Here is a 10,981-nt window from a genome sequence, read left to right on the forward strand (position 1 = left end):
CATCTCTACCGCCATGTTGTCCTGCCTGACCTCTAGACCCAAGGAGTGGACCCTGCTGTCTATGAACTGAGACCTCTGAAACCATGAGCCCCCAAATAAACTTTTCCTCCTCTTAAAAAAAAAAAAAAAAAAAAAGATGTGTACAATTCAGTGACTTTTAGTATATTCCTAATGTAGTCCAACCATCTGCCCTTTCTAGTTCCAGAACATTCCCATCACCCCAAAAGGAATCCCTGAGCTCTTTGTCAGTCACTCCCAACTCCTTCCTCCCTCCCAGCCCTGGCAACCGCTCATCTACCTTCCGTCTCTGTGGACTTGCTGTTCTGGACATTTCAGATCAATTGAAGGCGACACGTGAGGCCTGCGGTGACTGGCTCTTTCACTTGGCCTGCTTGCAAGTGTCTGGGTGTTTCGTTCCTTTTTATGGCTAAATAATACTCCATTGTGTGGAGAGACCACATTTCCGCCCACCCTTCAGGTGATGGACACTTAGGCAGATTTCACTTTGAGGTATACGACCCCCTCGTCGACTGAGTGCTTTTCCATTCCAGGCATTGTTCCAAGCATCCCCCAGCTTCGGATCTGTTCCCCTTCACACCCATCTGATGAGGTAGGTCCTGCTCAAATCTCCTTTCTGCCGCAGGATTTGCCTCTCTGCCATGGAGTCTGCATGGGGATGCCACCAGGATGAGACTCCCTTTCTGGGGGTGGGGGGCATTGAACTGCCAGAGTGAGGCCCTCCACAGCCTGCTCCCCTCCACCACAGAGGACAGCAACATTTGAGTTGGTGGCCTCTCCTTCACCTGTGTGCCTGCGTGCCTCACCTGAGCAGAGGCCCACAGTGGGCATGGAGAGAGACTGAGAAAGAGACTCAAGAGCCTCTGAGAGGTGGGGCTGCTTGTTACTGCAGCAGAGCTTGGTCCTCCCCGTCAGCCCAGGGGCCCACACAGCCCTGGTTATGGGGAGCATGTCTGGGCTGGCACATACAGACACAGCCTGGGAGTATTTTTAAAACAATCCACTCTGTGCCAAGTTGGAGAAAAACTGAGATCAAGCTGTGCAGCTTGTTTCCAAGGGATCAGCATGAACATTTAGGGAGCTGATTTTCATGAAGTCTGTCCACGTGGTGGCCGGAGCTTTGCCCACTCTTCCTTCAGAAGTCTCATTCGTGAGGTTGCTTCCGGGTGCCTCTCATGCACTTGAGAACAACCGCTCAGCTCGGCAGACCAGCCGATCCCATGATATTGAGGATTTGCCAGGTACCCTCTCAGCATTTGTCTTGTGTTTTATCCTCCTAGAGTCTCTAAGGGGTAGGTATTGCGGCCATCCCCATTGTCCAGAAGAGGAAACTGAGACTCAGAGAAAGTAACATTTTCTCAAGTCCCTACACCAGTTTGGTGGAAGAGGTGCAGTTTGAACCCAAGGCTGCCCACACCTTTTGGTCCCTGAGGTCATCTTAGTCATCTGTGACTGACTCCACAATCCCTGGAGTGTGCCACCAGGTCTTCTAGATGAGACACACCAGTGGCATGACAGAGCCCAGGATGAAAAGCCAGACTCCTGTGTTCCAGTTCCAAGTGCAGCTTTGACTTACTGCACGGCTCAGGGCGAATCCTTCCCCTCCCTGGGCCTCAGTGTCCACAACCATGGAATGGGACACTTGGACCCTCTCTGTGCTTCCCAGAGTGACCTGGGCAGCTGAACTACCTAACAACCTGGTTACAAATGGCCATTCCTGACCTGTCTCAGACCTGCAAGTCCGACCCAGGAACCCTGAATCCTCAGCCTGAGATAAGCAGCCCTGCCCTGAGCCTCTGTGAGATTATGGAGGCTCAAGAGGCCCATCCTGGAAGCACGGTGGTGAGTCTGAATCAAGCATCAAAGACGATAGTCTCTGGGTAGCATGTTCTGGAAGAATCTAGAAGAGAAAGAAGAATGTTCAGGGAGAATCTAGAAGAGAAAGAAGTTGGGTTAGATTGTGGAAGGTGGAGAAGTAGGAGCCAAAGCTATTTTTTTGTTCATTTTTGTTTCATTTTTCCCCTTGGAAGAAAATTGCTGTTCCATCTCAACCCCACTTCCTGGCCCCCTTGCAGCTGGGAGAGGTGCTGAAACAGGTCCAAGTGGTGAGCATTGGCTTCACCAAGTTCTGAGGGAACTTGGAAATACAGTGTTAATGGTAGAATGAACCTGGTCCCCTGGCTGCCCGGATGTACAGGACATGTGACCAATATGCTTAGACTAAGTCACTAAGATTGTGGGTTGTTTGTTACAGCAGCTACAGGTACTTATCCTGACAAATACATCTGGAGGAGGTGGGACCAGAACAGGCTCTGAAAGGTGAGTGAGGCGCAGAGCGAGAAGGTTGCCCCCCCCTCCCCCTCAGGCGCCAACTCCACCCCTCCGCCCACCGGGCCACCTCGAGACAGACTATCCCCTGTGGTGCGAGCCTGGAGCGCCCCCCATCAGACCCCCCCATTATGGGCAGCAAGAGCTCCAAGGCTCCCTGGGGAGACGTGACCCCGAGTAGGCAGCAGGCGCTTCCCCGCGAAGGCCAGGGAACAGGAGAATGGCCACGTATCCCCCAGGGGGAAGGGGAGTCGCCCCCCACCCCCGCCCTGAACGGAACAGATGAGGCAGCGGGGGGCACTGGGGATGCCATCGAGCCAGCACCCCCTGGCCAGGGCGCTGAGGCCAAGGGGAGACCGCTCCCAAGGAGACCCCTAAGAAGAAGAAATTCTCTCTCAAGAAGCCTTTTAAATTGAGTGGCCTGTCCTTCAAGAGAAATCGGAAGGAGGTGGGGGGGATTCTCTGCCTCCTCCCCCAGAGGAAGAGCAGGAGCAGGGGGAGATCGGTGCCTGCAGCCAGGAGGGCACTGCCCAGGAAGGGAAGGCTGCTGCCACCCCCCAGAGCCAGGAGCCCCAGGCCAAAGGGGCAGAGGCCAGTGCTGCCTCCAAGGGAGGAGACACAGGAGAGGGGCAGGGCCCCAGGCTGCAGAGCCGTCCACTCCCTTGGGGTCAGAAAGTGGCCCTGCATCAGCCAGCGTTGAGCAGAATGGGTAGCTGGGTGGGGACAGGTGGGTGATCTCTAAGCTGCAAAAACTGTGCTGTCCTTGTGAGGTCACTGCCTGGACCTGGTGCCCAGGAAGGAAGGGGCTTTTTGCCCCCTCCCAGCCACGTCCCCTTTCTCCTCTCCCTCCTGTGGGTTCTCCCATCCGCCATCTGGTTTTTCTCTTAAGGCCAGTGAAGACGGTCCCTGAGGATTTCCCAAGTTAGGTGGGTGATGTGAAATGCTCCTGTCCCTGACCCCACCTCCTTCCCTGTCCCCAGCCCCGCAGAAGGCAATTGCTGGTTTTCTCTCCCAGTTCTTTTCCAAGTAGGTTTTGTTTATCCCACTCCCCAATCCCTGAGCCAGAAGTGGGGTGCTTGTACTCCCAAACCCGAGGGTCCAGCCTTCCCCTGTTGGGTTCTTAGTCTCTTGTGCTGTGCCTAGTGGCACCTGGGCTGGGGAGGACACTGCGCCTGTCTAGGTTTTTATAAATTCTTGCTCAAGTTCAAACCTCCAGCTTGTGGATCCACCGTGTCTCTTCTTTGACGCGGTAAGCAGGTGTCGGGCTCTGGGGGAGGGAGGTCTGCAAGGTGAACAGCTTCTGGTTGTCTTTTTTCCTCCCACTGTTGTAAATGACTTTTAATGGCCAAACTCCAGATTTGTACTATTTTTTTTTTTTCCTAATTGCTAAAACTATTCTCTTCCACCTGGTTTTACTGTAACATTTGGAAAAGGAATAAATATCATCCCTTAAAAAAAAAAAAAAAAAAGGTGAGTTAGCCGGAACTGGTGTGATACCATGATGTTTTGGGTCTTAAACTGTCCCCAAAGGCCCAGGTGTTGAAGGCTTGGTCACCTGTGTGTGGTGCTGTTGGGAGGTACTGGAAGCTTTAGGAGATGGAGCCTGGTTGAAGGCGGTTGGCTCATTGAGAAGTGTGCCCTTGAAGGGGGCATTGGGACTTTGGCTTCCTCCTCTCTCTGCTTCCTGGCTGCACGCACTCCCCCCACCACAAAGCTCTGCCTCACCACAGGCCCAAAGCGACAGGGCCAAGGGACTATGGACTGGAACTTTGAGCCAAGCTAAACCTTTCCTCTTTTTGAAGTTGTTTATCTCAGGTATTTATTGTCACAGTGACACAAAACTGACTAACATATAGAGAAATTTACCCTAGAGAGAAAATTCATTCTGATTGGCGCTGTGGGCCATGTGGCTAGGTAGGAGTTGAGATAAAAAGTGTCCCAGCCCTTCATGCTCTGGAGCTCTGGTATGAGTCATGCTTCATACCAGCTCACGGGAACCGACCATTTTTTCCCAACTCTGTGCTCAGTGACATCGCTGTGGCAGCTTAAAATTGGCCAGGGAGTATTTATACCATGGTAACTGGCAAATGAATAAGTCAGGCTTCTTTCTCCCCTTATTGAACATCGTTTTGGTACGCTACTTGTTGCACCCCACACGACAATAAGTCCTGCCTATCTGGGAACAAAATCAAAGATCCTGGAGTTGTTTCTAGTCTTTATCTGCCTCTCTGAGCTGTGTAGCCTTAGCCAGTGAACCTCGCCTCTCTGAGCCTCAGATTCCTGATCTGTAAAATGGGCTGTAAGAGCCCCTCCCCTGACGTGAGCATGGACGGGAGCCTTGTGGGGAGGTTCCAGGGCACAGGACGGACTCCTGCTCTGAGCCACTGGGACCCTCTGTGGGCCAGGCTCAGCCCCACAGAGAAGGTTGGAAGGGCGGGAAGAAGATGGAGGTTGCAGGATCCAAGGCCCAACCTTCACAGCCTGCGTGAAGACAAATCTAAGACCCCTTCCACCCTCGGCCTGGGGTCTCTGGTGGGATGAGGCCAGCGGTCTCACTGTACCCCGTGACCAGCACACCCAGAAATGGCTTCCTTGGGCCCTGCCTCACCTCCCCACCTCGATGGCCGCCCCAGGGAACTGTTTGCTCTCTCCTCACCCTGGGGAGGTGGGGGTGGAATCCAGGCAAAAGCAGCCAAGATTGAGTGAGGTCGCGTCTGCTGCTGCTCAGTCCCTACAGTGACCCCGGAGGCACCAGCAGCCATCGTCCCCTCCAGTGCACACACAGAGACGAGGCTCAGAGGCAGCTCGCGGGGCGACTGAGGCGGGAGATCACAGCCTGGCTGTCCCTGGTCCAGGTCTTCATCTGGGCTGCTCCAGGGTCCGCCAGAGCCCTGAGATGGCTAGGATGGTGGCCTCCACCCCTCTCCTGCTCTTCCCACTGGTGGGGATGACTCTGGCTCCTCATGGACCTGGGACAATGAAGGACAAATGGGCTGGTGGTAGGGAAGGCTGGTTATTAAGTCCATCCATCACCCGGCAGGTCTGACCTCATTCTGTCCCGGGAAAGCCAGTCCTGCCTGGGGCTGACTGCGGGTAGCATGGGATGAGGTGGCTGACCCAGCAGGAAGGGACGGGCCGGAAATAAGGAAGGCCTGAGAGCAGGGAGGGTTGGCTGAGTTCAGGGGAAGCTCCTAGAGGTCTGGGTCCCCACAGTGTGACCGCAGCCAGCGCCCTAGGGCCACCAGATCATTTGGCAAGGCCAGAGTGACCCCTTTGGGCAGCGGCCTGAGAAGCAGCCCCTGCCCTGAGCTTTCTGCTTCTCATGTCCGTCACCACCTGAGCCGTGGATGTCCTGAGCTCACCTGAGTCCCAGAAGAAAGGGGCCAGCGGTGAAACAGAGGCTGATGGGCACGTGCTATTTTTACTTTTTATTTATTTCTTTTTTGTGATACTTGGGGATTACCACCAGGGCCTCACACATGCTAGCCAAGCTCCCTGCCACTGAGCTACCTTCCCAGCCCCTTTTATTTTTTGAGACAGGGTCTTTCAAGTTGCTGAGGCTGGCCTCCAACTTGCAAGCCTCCTGCCTCAGCCTCCCAGGGGGCTGGGATTAAGGCACGTGCCATCATACCTGGCCCTGGGTACCTGCTCTCTAGTGAGCACTGTTCACTGGGCCACAACACTTGCTCTGGGCCCCAGCCCGCGCCTTGTGTCCTCCTCAGGAGGTGGATGATGGCCAGGGTGGGTTCTGAGGAGGTGCACTTTCCGCACCCTGTACCTCCTGAGCCTCTGCAGCTGCTCCCTTCAGTTTCCACATCCTTAAAAGAGGATGAGCCGTGGCCCAGTCGCTCAGGAGGGACCGGCAAGGACGTGGGGGTGGATGGCGTTTAGAGCCCGGTGCGTGGGGTCCCTGCTAATGGGCACGGTGATGGTGACACTAACACCACTGTGTGCAGGGCACCGTGCGGAGCCCCTCTGGGGTCACCTTGTTGGAACCCACAGCGGGGTGTGTGTCCATGCTCACGGTCCCAGCGGGAGGGCAGCCTCAGACCCCAGCACTGAGAGATAAGTAAATGTCCCCAAACACCCCGGTGGTGCCACTGTGAGCCCTGTTTTCTTTTTTTTTTGGAGCTGGGGCTGTGAGCCGGGCCCTTTACCACTGGGCCACATCCCCGGCCCTTTTCATTTAAAAGAAAAAATATGTTTTGCTGTAGATGGACAGACTGGCTTTATTTTATTTGTTGATTTTTAGTGGTGCTGAGGAGCGAGCCCAGGGCCTCGCACAGGCCAGGCGAGCGCTCTCCTGAGCCGCGGCCCCAGCCCCCTCACTGTTTATTTTGAGACTGGGTCTCGCTAAGCTTCTCAGGGCTTAGCTAAGTTGCTGAGGCTGGCCTTGAACGCATGATCCTCTGTCTCAGCCTCCTAGGTTGTTCCAGGCCTGTGCCACACCTGGCTGAGCTGCCTCTTAGGGGTAAGGAAGTCATTGCTCAGAGGGGTGAAGTCACTGGCCCAAGGTGACACAGCTTCTGGGTAGCAGAAGTAGGATTTGAATCGCGGTCTCTCTGCCTTGGAGGCCTGAGGAACAAAACCTGCTGGCCTTCCACTTTTCCGCTTATCCCCACCACCGTATGTGAGTTTGACCACCCAGTAACTCATTTCTCTGGTCCTTGAAGAAATACTGCTGGGAGGCTTTTTTTTTTTTTTTTTTTTTTTTTGAGGCTCAGAGAGGGCAAGGCACCAACCTGGGACTTCAGAGCAAGCTGACACCAGAGCTACTACTAGAACCCGGGGCCTGGGATTCTCTGGCCAGCCATCCAAGCTTGCTCAGGGTATCCCGCCGTCCTTTCCAGCTCCGCTCTGGTCCCTTGCGCAGGGGCTCCCATCTTCCACCCCGTTCTTTGTAGAAACGTTCCAGGCCCCACGGGGGCTCCTGGGCTTTTCTTCCTGAGGCCACCAAGGAGGAGGATTGAGGCCTCATTCTTTTCTTTTCCGCCAAGATATAATTTGCCTGGAACATGTTCAGCACTTTAAAAATGTGGTCCCATGGCCACGTCTGGGTTTCCATGGTGACCTCACTTTGAATCTGCTCCCCCGGGGGAGATGGTAATAATTAATACAGCGCTTACTACGGCTGCCCACGGGAGTGTGGGGAGCCTCACGGGTCCCCTGGAGTCCACGTCCCTGGGGCGGGTTCCCTGAGGAGGCAGGGGCAGGGAGGGGACCTGCCACCCTGCCCGCCCCTGCCCACCCCTGCCCACGCCCTCAGCAGCCAGCAGCCTCGGCGTCAGAGCTACCTAGGCAGGAGAGCTCTCAGAGAGGGGAATCCAAGGCCCAGGGAGACTGAGCGATTTGTCCGAGGCCACACAGCAAGGTCCAGACAGCGAGAGCGTTAGTGGTTGCCAAGGTTGGGGACACCCAGCTGCAAGATGCCCCCTTCCCTTGAGCCTGGGACACTACCTCTAGGTCCCTTTTGAGGGACTTACGTCACCCACCCTGGGCAGGGGCTTGTGATGCCAATGTCCCATGGGTGGACTGGACCTCTGCTCAGTCATTGTCCCTTGTGCTAAGTGGGTTACAAGATCATCTGGGGTTTGGGGACAGGTTCTGAGGAAGTGTGGAAGAGGGAGCCAGAGGGATGGGGAGGGCGAGAGGCTGGGCAGGAGACATGAGGGAGCTCCAGGCAGCGGGGCTGCAGCCGGGTGCTGGGCGCTCTACCCCCGGGGCCCCTGCCCACCGTGTCCCCGTCCCCATTGATTCCAGCTCTTGTGGAAAGAACAGTAGGTAGACACGTATGGAAAGACAAGAAATCTCGTTTTGAATCCAGATTCCACCCCACTCTTCAGGTGGGGAAACTGAGGCTCAGAGGCCTTAGAGAGGCCCGGAAACCCAGAGCCAGTAAGTGTCCACCAGGATTCAAACCCACTGTCGTCAGGGGGTAGAATCTGGGTGCTTAACCCTGACCCCTGGTAGGTTCTCTCCCTGCCCGTCCTACCTTGCCCTCGGGGCCTAGCTCACAGTCGAGCTGGGGGCCTGAGTGGGCCTGAGGCTCTCCCGAGAGGGCAAAGGGCAGGAAGTAGGGAGGTGGCCAGGCTGCTGGTCTCCTGGCACCTGGAGAAAGCGGGGCTCGAGATAGAAGGCTGAGAACTTGGGAGTTGTGAGCTTCAGCTAAGCAAGTGGGTTTTATCAGAGGGGTGGGGAGATGGGGAGATGGGGGGCAATGACTTTGGTATCTTCAGTGGGGTCCAAAAATCTTGTTTGCAAAGTTTTGTTCATCCCAACCGAAAACAAACCTGTGACTTTGGTATGCTGCCACCAGGTGGCAGTACAATTTGGCTCCCCGGAGCAGATGCAACCCCATTAAAACAAACATTTCTCTCATTTTCTACAAAGATCCGTGTATTTAAAGAATCAGGATTAGGGCTTCCTGGTGCTGGCCGCAGGCTGTGTTCCTCCACCGACTGTGTAGACAGAGGAGGCAGAGGAAGCCTACCCCAAGTGCACCTACCCGGAGTCTCATCTCTATTGTGAATGGGGAGATATGGGGGGATTAGATTTATATATAGTTTAAATTAAACTTCTTAGGTTAAGATATTCCAATGCCTGGATGCAATTTGCTTCATTCTTCCCTGACCCTTAACTTTGATCTTTCTGCCCTAAACCGGGGGTTCCTCATGGTCTGTCTTCCCCTTTCTGTCTGGATCTGGTCAACGACTGGAGTCCCCCCTAAATGGCTTCATGCCAACTGCAGATACTGGAAGGAGCAGGGGCAGAGTCCGCTCCCACCCTCCCCTCAGTTGCCCCAGCTCTGAGGTGACAGCCTCTCTGCCAGCAGACCTCCCGGGCACCGTGGCCTCACCCCTGCGGGTGCAACTCTTGACCGCCTGTCCCAAAGACTGGTTCCCCCCAGGCAGAGTCCCTGGCCCTTTCACCTCGGTAACTGTCCTAGGTCCTGACCACAACTCTGCTGATGAAAGAATGAACCGCCATTGGATGGCCGAGGAGACGGCTCCCTGAGGGAAGGGAGGCTGAGGAGGTGGCTGTGGGCCTACAGTGTGCCCGACAGGGACTGCGCAGCTAGTCCCCACAGCATCCCAGGAGGTAGCGCCCTTAAGTCGTCAGCGAGGAAAGGAGGCTCAGAGACTGGGACGGGGGAGCAGTCGAAGGATGCGTAACATGTCCCGGCCACAGCGCGGTGGCGATGGCAGAATGCTTGGCTGAGTTAGGAGAGGCCTGTGGGTTCGCACTTAGGGGATTCCTAGTCCCTGCTGGGCCGTGGGGTGCCTGAGCTCACAGAGGTGGCGACAGGCCCCTGAACACCTCCTTGGCTCTGGCTGGGGTTCAAAGTAGCCTGGACCCAAGCCTCAGCACCTTGTAGACAAACCCCAAGGGCCACCCCCCCAGGTCCCCGCAGCTCTTCCCACATGGCCCCAGATGGCCTTGACCATCTTAAACGTCACATCCTGGCACCACAGGGTCCGGGCCGAGAGCCTCCAGGACTTCTGGAGGGAGGGCCAGGCCCTCACAGCAGCTGGTCAACCCTCCTCCATCTCATGGGTCAGGGTGCGTGGATGTCCACCTCCAAACCAATCAGGGTGGCCTGAAGGAGGGTTGGGTGGGTTAGCTCGGCCCTGAAAGCAGGACGAGGAGCAGGGAGTCTCGGGCCCCGCGGTGGCGGGCGGGGATGGGTGCCAGGAGGCGGCACACTGGATTTCTATTTTTTCCCAGAGCCGAGAGCTCACAGGTGGAGCCCACCGTCTCCAAGGGAGCTGCTGGCCTGAGCTCAGCCCTGAGCTCGATTCCAGGAGAGAGCTTCCTGCCCAGCTGCTCCCTTGTTGACTCGGGGGGCAGGGATGGGGCCTCGGCCTCCTGCCTGCACAGAGCTGTGGTGAGCGTCCAAGTGACCCAGGAGGCACCGGCCGCCCTGGCTCCCCCCCACATGGCCGATGCCCGGCTGCTCCCAGCTCAGCCAACCTGCGCACATAGCCTTCTCCCCGGGCCTGGCTTTCCTGGCGGTGAGATGGCCAGAGGAACCCTGGATGGCCAGGATGGGGCCTCGGGGGACTGGCCCACAGAGGACACCACGGCCGTCCTGGAGAGGGGCAGGAGGGCTCCTCTGAAGGGCCTGGCGTCTGTTGCCCACCTGCGTGGTGCCTGCCTACTTTTCTAACAGTAGTACCCAGTTTTCTCGGGCACAAGGTGGGCTCCACCCTAGCTGTGAGCCACCAGTGTATGGCCTTCCCAGGGGACTGTTGAGGGTCCAGGCAGAATCAGCACAGTGGCCCTCAGACCTCTGCTTCCTTCCCATGGAAGGGGAGCCCTGGTGGATACAGAACTTGGGGCTGCTGCCACCATCTCGTCACCATGTTGCCACCACCAGTGAAGCCAGCACCCCCAAGGGTGGCAGCGCAGAGGCCAGAGGCCGGAGGAACCAGATCTGGTGGCTGCCACGCCCCTTTAGGTGGCCTAAGGCAAAGTCAGCTGCGCCCTCTGGAAATTTCAACGATAGCCTGTTGGGTTTCTGTCACTGGCAGAAGAGTGATCTGTCCTTGGGCTGGAGGACAGAGGAGGAGGCGGGTGGTGAGAGAAGGGTGGGGTCCGGCTCTCTCCTGCAGAGAGCTTCTAGGCCCTGGGGCAG

The 10,981-nt window shown here is 56.5% G+C and overlaps 2 pseudogenes; both read left to right on the forward strand.

Moving 5' to 3' along the window:
• Nucleotides 1-2,477: 2,477 nt before the first annotated feature.
• LOC143404526 (MARCKS-related protein pseudogene) lies at nucleotides 2,478-3,059 on the forward strand (annotated as a pseudogene).
• A 5,705-nt stretch (nucleotides 3,060-8,764) lies between these two features.
• On the forward strand, nucleotides 8,765-8,888 carry LOC143405358 (small nucleolar RNA SNORA51; annotated as a pseudogene).
• The last annotated feature ends 2,093 nt before the right edge of the window (nucleotides 8,889-10,981 follow it).

This window comes from Callospermophilus lateralis, chromosome 7 (genome assembly GCF_048772815.1).
Source record: "Callospermophilus lateralis isolate mCalLat2 chromosome 7, mCalLat2.hap1, whole genome shotgun sequence".
Classification (NCBI taxonomy): Eukaryota; Metazoa; Chordata; class Mammalia; order Rodentia; family Sciuridae; genus Callospermophilus; species Callospermophilus lateralis.